The following is a 10,552-nucleotide window of genomic DNA, read 5'->3' on the forward strand; positions in this document are numbered from 1 at the left end:
CTTGGGTATTCTTCCCAAAGAACTGGTGCATGAGCATTTAGCTTTATTTATTTATTTATTTACTTATTTATGTTTAGGGGACCATGAGCATGTACCTGGGCCAGATTCATGTGAGAGCCTCCCTTCCAATTAATTATGGGCTTCTCTATTGGGCCTTCATCAGTGGGCTGCATGTTATCAACAAGTAGAAAATGTGTTCCGAGTTTCAAAAAACATGTGTTCCGTACGATAATAGTATGCGCTACGTACGGTACGGGTCACTAAAGGATCGAACCATGCAACGAATTCTAAAACATTGTGTTTGTCGTTCTAACAACACATTTATTCAACCAATAGACGAAATATACTACTGATTGTACATTGAAAACAGCAGCAGCAGCAACTAGGGCTGGGGGTGCAACAGAAGCAGTAAGCAGGCCAGAAGAGTGAAGACGCAGCTCTCTCTTCTAAACCAAACATCAGCCATCATTACAAAAGGGCTACCAAAAAAGAACAAGTGTATGCATCAAACTAAATAAAGATCCTACTACACCAAGTGTACGCATCTAACTAACTGGCTCAGTTAGACGTTACTATTTATTAAGCTGTGGAGATTGGCTGACGGCTTGAACCAGATGGGTTCCTGACGGGGGAAACTCCAGCCAGCAGGTTGAAGTCTAATACTTGCGACCCTCTCTCCTACTTTGGGCTGCAGAGCGTGGCAGCACATATCAGGGTATGGTGGATGCAGAGACGCATGGTACGCTGTGTACACACAGTTTTGCCTGATGAACGAAACCGCGCTGCCATCATGATCCTTGCCATCGGTTATCTCCTGATTAATCGGATAATTCAGTCCGACAAATAGAGAGCGTGTACCAAGCCTACTTACCAGCCTCCAGTCCAAAATTCCTGAAGGCCCAGAGAAGCTGGGATCCTGCTCAAAGACCTTGCAGTGACTGTGATTATATTCCATGAAACAACACGCCCGGTACGTGCGAACGATCATCAATCTTTCGCCGTTGTCTGATCGAGCCAGGAACCACCTGCAACTGCCACGCCGCTTTTCTTTGAAAGGTTCTGGGATTAGGAAGGGTAGGGACACCAGGCGGCCTACAACATCATATCAAGTTGGAGTCAAATAAAAAAGGGCTCTTGGTTTAGTCAATCTTAAGAACAGCATGTTATGAGCATGAATATGTTTTCAGTAAATGTTGACAGTAATATAAGCAAGCCACCATGATATCATAAGAAAGTAACATACTGCTGTAACAGCCGTTTGTAGCGATGACTGGAGTAGGCCAGCAATACATCCAGCCATAGAAGGAGTCGACAGCGTAAATGAGGCCCTTGTGTTCAATGGCATTAGAGAACCATGGAGGATGTATGATCCTGCGATGGACGTGCATACTTATCCACTTACCGCAGTGACCTGTCGGATAGGCGAGACCGCGGTTGAAGAACGCAATTAGCCTGAAGTCTTTATAATTCGCAGATCTTGTGGCCACTTGGCAGATTACAACCTTGAGCAAATCAAACTTGGTATCATGTTGGCTACTGTAAGATTCCGAGTATTCTAGGCCGTGGTTCCAAAGCAGTGCAGTGTTAATCGAAGGAAGGGGGATCAATCACCGGGTGTAGACCTCCACGAGCATCCAGCTGCTGCGACTGTCGACAAGCACCATCCAAGACGTGTTCATGCCGACCCAGTACATACCGTTAATATAGTTGAGGCTGACGGGGATCGAATCGCAGTCAAGGGGGTTGATGCTTGCCACCCTACGATCGTTATGCTGCGTGACACGCCGTTTCTGAAGATCAGGCGGCATCAGCAAGCAAGGAGCTGGCTTAAAAAGCTCCGGCCTGAGGGCTTTGAGTAAACGGTATAGCCCCGACGAGCACGCGGCGAGCGGCATGGTACTGAGATTGTCACAACGCGAAACAATGAGCTTGATTACCTCTATGGGGAGCGAATTCCAACCACTCTTTCGGCGGACGCTACTCGGTTCTGCCATTGTTAGTGCTTGGGTTTCGGACGAGGGGGAGGCGACTTAGCGGGGTGGAAGATTGGACGAGATTATGTGCGGACAAAGATGGAGAAGTGAATATGTGTTGCGGGAAGTGGATAGGTGATGATGACTACAGCACGCCGATTGACTTACGAGACACATACCAGCAGCGTAGGGTCATGTCGATGCCAGACAACTTGCTTGAGTGATCACAGTACTGGTACTCCCTACAATGCTATGCCCTAACTTGCTTGAGTAGAGTAGTAGAGTAGGACTCTGCTCTACTACTAGCACCGGAGGAGTAGTATATTCTAATCTAAAATAGTTACAAACTTCAATGCCCGAGCGTGGAACGACTACGAACCATGCTCAAAGACTGTGTCTACGTGGTGTTTGGAAATGGGCGACAACCTCAACGCCAACGGTGCTGCTCCCGTTGCACTGTATGTGTTTCTGTCCTTCCTGTTTGAAATCATGGTAGAATTCATGTTTCTACTCTGTATCCTACTACTATGCTAGTCCACATGATTAGTTTCATCTCTGTTATAGCCGTCATGATTTATTTTGTGCTTATACAGATTAAATCTCGTAGTAACTTGCTCATATATTCAACTGGCGCAACGTCCCCTACAGCCACTCCCATTTCATGGACGGCCTGGTCGATGTTGGAATTTTGCTAGTAGGCCTTTATAAGGTGAGCTCTTCTACCACTTGTATGAGCATGAGAAGAGGAGACCTACACGCGCGCTCCTCCTCCTCGCTTGCCTCGCCACGCCACGCCTCGTCACGACGCGCCGCGGGTTGCGGGATTGAGCCAAGCCGAGGACAGAGCTATACTCCCACGACCTACCCGGCCCGCACTATATAGTTTCTCACCACCGTTCCAGGTCATTGCACCGCCAAGCAAGTCTTCTCCATCCCTCCTTTTGATGTGCACCGGGAGAAGGGACAGCAGGCCTCCGGAACCCCACCTCTCATGATCATGTACGGGAGAGGGGCGATCAAGTTTTTGGGGAGCGCACTCGCGCGACTGCTAGCAGCGACGACTTCGTGAACGACGACTTCTTCCCCGACCTCGGCAACCTCATCCTCGACGACATGGGCGACAACGTCAATGCCGGCAACCAGTGAGATACAGGGTGTAGGAAGCGGTTTGGGAATTTGCATGCCTTTCCAACCAGTGAGATACTCCGTACAAAGTACGACAGAGAAATAACTACACAGAAGGAAGCTAAAAGTAAACAATCAAATGAGCATTTTTGCATTTGTTTTGCATTGAATCATTTCACAAGCTTGACTAGTGTTGTTTTTCTACTTTTACAAAAACCGCATCGTAATGTTAAAATGTGCATTTGTACATACATAAGTAATAGTAGTACTCCCTCCGTCTAGGTGTATAAGTCTTCCCTCCTTCTTGGTCACGGTGCACAACCGAAGATTACTTATTGACCTGGACGGAGGGAGTAGCACAGTCTGCAAGCATATATTGAGAGAGACGTGTAGTGCGATAGTATATAGTAAAGTTTGTGCTATATGCACGTACTTGCAAAATGCGTACGAATACACAAGGTTTCCAAACTTTCCCTTTTACATACTTACTTAAGGACGCTAAAAATTCCTGAATGTTCGGGATTTATCATTTGCATCCCAAAACTAATGAGATTGCCTTACGAAATAAAATTATACTCCTCCTAAAAGCCACGGCGCTCACAGGAGCGCTTGCGGCGCGCCACGAGTGCCCTGGTGCGCGGCCGTTTCCCAGCACGCCGACACAACGCCTCTTCCTCAGCCTCGCAACTCGCGAGGTGCTGATTGGCGGCTTGCCGGCGGGCGAGCACGATCTCACCGGTGTGGTGATCCGGCGCCAACAGGTACTCCTCCTTGCTGGAAGCGTGCACCCGGTCCACATACCGCCAAGCGTAGATGAGGCGCTTGGGCCCAACTGCACTTAGGGCGTCGGCACGGGTGTCCTCCGCCAATCTCACGGCCCTCGCACGAGCCTTCGGCCAAAGAGCCAATTGCCTGACTCTCTCGGATGAGACATAGGCCTCCCAGGAAGCTTGTTCCGTGGTGCGCTTCTCTTCCTCGGCCTTCTTCTCCGCCTCTATTTTGGCACGCTCTGCTAGAGGCAAAGCCTCCCACAAGGCGACATCCATTTGTTTCCAAAGCTCCTCAAGGCTGGGGGGATCGGCAGGCGGCGCGGTGTTCTCCTCGTAGCGGGGAGCCGAAGCGTCATCCGGCGCGCATGCTGGCGAGATTGGGAACGCCGACGCGTCCACCTCGACGCGTCGCAGCGAGGACGGAACGCCGATGCGTCCTCCTCGACTAGTGGCGGCGAAGAACGGAACGGCGACGCGTCGCGTCACGGCGAGGAGTGGAACGCCAACGCGTCCTCCTCAACTAGTCGCGGCGAGGAATGGAACGCCGACGTGTCGCGTAGCGGCGAGGAGCAGAACACCGACGCGTCCTCCTCGACTAGTGGCGGCGAGGAACGGAACGGCGACGCGTGACCGTCCGCGCGGTGCAGCGAGGGGCTCCTAGGGCTTGGGAGGGGCGATGCCATGGTGGTCGACGTGAGAGGGAGGGGGAGGAGATAGCGATGAACGTGAACGTGAGGGGGAGGAGATAGCGATGTCGTGGGAGGCGCAGTATTTATAGCGAGCAATGGCACACCTACGTAAGATATGGACTGAGCTGCACTGACTTAACTGCCGGTCCAGTTGCGTCACTGACATGTGGGCCAGACCCCTGTTGGGCCCATATGTCAGTGACCGAATGCACCTGCATTTAAGTAACAGCTACGTGGGCATATTTGTTGGAGTAAATTACAGGGGAGCGAAGGGGTGGAAATATTGCTGGTCATAACGGATTGGACGAGCGTGGGGGGAGGAGAATCATGCATGCAGATTTTTTCACATGGGGTGGAGTGGTGGGACCGTCGGAGGGAGAAGGAGAGTTTGGCAGGCATATTGTTTCCACACATGGAGAGGAAAAGATTTGGAGACGAACGGGCTTCCTGCAGGTATGGGGAACGGTGCATAATAAGTCATCTTGCATGCCGGGCTAGGTATAGTCTCAAGTCATTAAAAACAAACACGCCCCACACATGTTCATATTTCAAGGTGCACTAAATTATTGCATGCGATGATTAAGGCTGGCCATAATGGTGGTATCTTAGCTGGTATCATGCACACGGGAATAGCAAACATGCTGATGTGGCAAAGAATTAAAGAAGAGAGGGGGTTAGAGTAACTAGTGTTCATGCATGCATTGGTAAACACATTTTTTGGGGAGAATGACAGCACTAGTTGAGTACTTTTGCAGACTTCAAAAACTATTCCACAATGTGTCAACATTCACAATGTCAAATCAATATTTTTACACTCATTATAAAACGTAGTTCTTATACTCATTATAATCAGTACTCCCTCCGTCTAGGTGAGCAAGTCATCTTAGATTGTGCACTGTGACCAAGGAGGAGGGGAAAACGAGAGATCTTAATGTTTATCTGCTAATTAATAGCATTGCATGCAATGAACTAACCACTGCATGTCGTGTTTGGTAGTCCCAAGTCATTAAAAGCATGCACACTCACATCTCCTCTTGGTTGATATGTCAAGAAACAAGAAACAAGGTAGAAGTTAATGCACCACGCCTATGTGTTTTGGGAGTATTGTAGATATTGATATTTTTAGTATAAATTTGGTGTGGGATTTCATTGATGCCTGTCAAAGCGTTGACAGGTCTGCTATGCGTGACCTGAAGATGAAAGCGTTGACCATCTCGAAGTTGATCAACAATCTTCAATTGTCAAAGATTAGCCGTTCGGCCAATAAGGTGGCACACTTAATCGCTAAGTATAGCTTTGACAATAGATTAGATGGTATTCTTGTAAATAACGCACCGCCCTGTGTGGTGAATATTGTATCAAATGAGTGTACTGGTGTGGTTGGTTAATTAATATAAGGTGCTGTTCAAAAAAAGTATAAATTTGGTCAAACACTTTGCAAACGGTTGACGGGAGTAAAAAGGACTAGAGGGAGTATCATGCATGCGGAGTAGGCAAAAAAATTGCTTGTCTAAAAAAGGCAAAAAAATTGCTCATTTATAGCCGGTCGAAGTCTCAAAGGGAGCGACCGCGCGAGGGAGGCGAAGGTCGTGGGTGGAGTAGGCTCATTTATAGCCTACTCGTCCCTATCTTATACTTACAACAGTTCGCTCCCAGTCGTCCTGTCCTTTCACATTAGTTCGCTCCCAGTTTTTTTTGCGGGGTACAATAGTTCAACTTCTCCTAACCCTCCTCCAAAATCCATGGCCTCCCAAATCTCCATGGTCGCGCTGAGTACCAGGTTAGAGCCATCACCGGCAATCTGTTCATCATCATCTACACACGTGGATCCGAGATGGTGAAAGCATGGCTTGCTCGCTTCCTACGCATGTTCAACAGTTCAACGGATGAGTGGGTCGCTGGGCTAGATGTTGAGTACACCACAGTCCTGGGACAAGAGAAGGATCTAAAGGACGAAGAGAGGAAGAAGCCCGCCGTGATCCAGGTTTGCATACATAATGTTTGCTTGGTCTACCACATATACCATGCCGACGTTGAGTGCCAGGATTTTAAGAACTTCCTCAAGGACAAAAGAGTGAAATTCGTTACTGTAGGCTTTAAGAACGACAGTGACGTCCTGCGTCGGATAGGTCTCGTTGTAGGCCAGCCCTTCGATCTCCAGAAGGCAAGCCTGGTGTCCTCCTCTCAACCTTCAATGCTGACCCTGACAGTAGCCATGATTGATCCTTCGTACGCTAAACTGAAGAAACCTCATCATGAGTTTCATCATGCATGGGAGTCGAAGACATTAGATGAACATCACATCCTGTACGCAGCAATGGATGCCTACCTTTGTTCAAATATCTAAAAGGGTTGGATGAAGAAGCAGAGCCCAGTGTCCGGTTCAAGCAAAGAAGCGTCGGCGAAGAGGAAGAGGAAGAGGGACGAGGACGAAGTCGAGGACGTGGACTCGGACTCTAAGTAGGTGGCAATGCCGTCGCTCATGCTGGTTCTACTGCAGTGTCAAGCGGACTAGTTGCTTATTAGTTTATTTTCAAGGGTGTGTTGTGCTGAGGCCCCAGCAGAACTATGTTTATGTTCTTTCTCGTTATTTGAACTCTTTAGTACGTACAGTAGTACTAGTACTATGTCTTACTACTGTTCTTATTGCAGTTGGTACTACTGCTCGTATCTTTGTGTTCCTACTGTACTTAATATGTTCGTACTAGTAGTATAATTTGGGTCAGTCGATTTGTGAAAGAAGTTCGACGGAGCGAAGGAAAAAGATGGCAGAAGAGGTGGAAGAAGCCCTTCTAGCCATCCATGTTGCATCAAACGGCTCACATGAGTCGACTGACCCAAATTGCTCTTTCAGATTGCAGGATCCATGTGGCATTCAAGGTCTCGAAGGTAGATTCCGCGTCCGCACCCGGTTTGCGGGCTCGACGCGCACGCGACTGGCTTCCTCCGTGACAGCCACCATACGCGCCTCCTCCACGCGGGCGGAGACGACAATGACACGCTAGTTCCTCCTCACCAGCGTGCTGGAGCACGCGCTCGTCCTCCTCTTCGTACGCTGCGTGCATAGACACGGCTCCACCAGCTGCTTGCGTGCTTGGCAGCGCGGCGGCATCGCGAGGAGGGACTGCAGACGATGTGAGCGGGCGAGCCTTCGGCTTCATGGCACAGGGATGGCAGCGACACGGCAGTGATGGGTGAGAAATTGTTGGCCGGAGCAGGCGGGCGCCAACATGCGCAATGGTGGCGGCATATTGATGAGTGCGTGTGTGGGAGCTTACTTTAGTTTTATATATAAGGTTGGTCAAACTTAAAAGAAAATCATACTAGTACACGTAAACATTAGACTTAGGCAGCACTTTTATTAGTTACTAGCTTATGTTCTTGTCCATTGTGACCAGCCTTAGTACCACGGCCACGATACGGAATCCTGTGCAAGCGCGTGAATCGCGGCCGCGCGGTCTATCGAACGGTGCATCACCGTGTCCCGCTCGAAGGACATCCACCGAACCTTTTTGTGTGTGTGAAAACAATCCTCGAATGTTACTCAACTATTTTTCATGTGAAAGTTCTTGACGTTGCAATATTTCCATATATTTGAATTTAGCTCCAGTTCGTGTTTATTTGGATTTGGATGTTTTAGGTGCGCCCTAGTTTTTTTAATACTGATTTTGTGTGTGTGACTGAGAGAGAACGTGTGTATGTGTCCATATGTGTGTTGTGGCGGAAGGGCAATGTGGAGACGGTGTGTGTGTGATACAGACATAGCGAGGTGTGAATGTGCAAATGATCGTGCATGAGTGAGACATAGACAGATGCCGATACGTTGTGTATACATGAGAGAACGGTCTTCTAGTTACTTGTGTGTGTGAGAGAGAGAGAGTGAGAGGGAGAGAGAGAGACAGAGAGAGGAGCATCCGTAACACAACAACCATCTCTCTTGATTCGTCCGTCCCTCGCACGGTCGCATGCAACACATGCATCAACGCGCATATTTTGACACCCTCACCCGTCCCCTGCCCACCTCAAGGCCCGCACAATCTCTTCGTGAATACCCATTTCTCTCCTTAGGTTTGTTTTCTCTCAATATCTGACACACACACACACATACACACACACACACACAGACACACGCAGCACAACACACACACACACACTCCCCCGAGCACACAATTCATCCCCATCCAAGGTTATACGGTGACCACTCTTGCTTGTGCTTCTTTGCACCCCAACATGCACAACACCTCAATCTTCAAAGAGGGTAACGAGCAGATCGAAGACGGCGACCACACCGCGCTAGAGAATGCGGGGTCATTTGGAAGCAGGGTGATGTGACGACGGCTGACTGACTCCTCCCCAACCCTCTCTCTCTCTCTCTCTCTCTCTCTTGCACAAAATTACCAATCCCTCTCTCCCCCGCACAAAATTGTCAATCCCTCAACCCACGAGATCCTTCCCCTCTCGTCCATGTTTTTCCTGCTCTCTCATCAAACATGTTGTCTCTTCTCCTTCCATGTATACAGAATCCAGATGCACACGCATCTCATGTATATTACATGTATGCATCTTTCTCACAGACCTAACTTCTTCCTCTCTCTTTCTCTCTCTATCTCTCTCTCTCTCTGTCTCGTTAGGTTTGTCTCCTACTCTCTCGTCCACATACGTACAATATTTCCTGCCCTATCTGCTCCATCTTCAAAAGCTCTCTCTGCACATTTCATTCACACATTGGGATATGTCAAAATGTTGCTTCTATAATGGCTGATGTAGAGTTATGGTTGTTCTTGTTGCATCCTACAAAGTAATAACTATGAAATGCATTTAGATTCTCATTTGACTAGGATTATGTGAGTTTGAGCATGTTGTGAAGTACTATAGACCTTGTATACATCTTCGGATTCGACAATGATTGTAACTATTGAATTGTATAGACCATTACATTCGAAGTCAATAGCCTAATATATTTATTTCGCAATTTCAACAAATGATTAGTTCACTACAAACTAAGAAAACAAATGTGTACTCCCTCCGTTTTTATTTAAGTCTGCGTATTAGCATTGGTCAAAGTCAAGTTTTGTAAACTCTCGGAAAGCTTATAACAAAAAATATTAACATATACAATAACAAATAAATACCATTAGATTCATTATTGAATGTACTTTCACATCATACATATTTGTTATGGTAAATGTTTATATTTTTCTATAAACTTGGTCAAACTTTAGGAAGTTTGACTTCGGTCAAACCTAATATGCAGAGTTTACTACTACTACTCGCTAGTTGCTTAGCCGAATCACTCAACACGCCACACAGGGAGTCCAGTGTCACAAAATTTTGAGGTCGGCGGGAAAATCTCCCGTGACCCTGATTCGAGCAGTGGGAAGTTACCATCATAGCCTTTGGAACAGGCCTACGGATGACGCTTGGTAGGGGGCTGTTTTCGTAACTTCAGGTTCACCCTACCCAGCCAACCCCACCCCGGCACCCAGAGTAGTACACCTGAATACTCCCCAATTTCTATCCCCACCGCAAAATAGACTTCTCCACGGCACCGCAGCCTTCGTGCTCCTCCCCTTTACATCAGCGCACTCGTCCACCGCAGCGCATCTGCCTCATCGACGACCTCGTACGCCGCACTGGAGCCGGTCCACCGTCGTCGTCGTACACGGAGCCTCTTCCCCAGCATTGTCTTCCACGGTCTCGGATCTGCTTCCAAGAAGCCGACACCAAGCGTAGAAGTACCACCGTCGTGGACAATGAACTGACTCCCGTTGCCGACCATGACTCATAGAGGCTGCCGTGACCATCGTTCTCCTCCTCGATTGGTAATGTGTGTATTGAATCACTTAGCAGTACATGTGCAGTTCCAATTTTGTTCATACCTACCCTTCAAATTTCCTGGGTGCTATTGTTCCCGTAAAAGTAATTGGTTATAGCCTCCATTGTCCAACAGAATATCAGCATGTAATTGTGCGTCACTCCTGTATCGCGTTGTGCT

Source organism: Triticum dicoccoides, chromosome 6A (genome assembly GCF_002162155.2).
Source record: "Triticum dicoccoides isolate Atlit2015 ecotype Zavitan chromosome 6A, WEW_v2.0, whole genome shotgun sequence".
NCBI lineage: Eukaryota > Viridiplantae > Streptophyta > Magnoliopsida > Poales > Poaceae > Triticum > Triticum dicoccoides.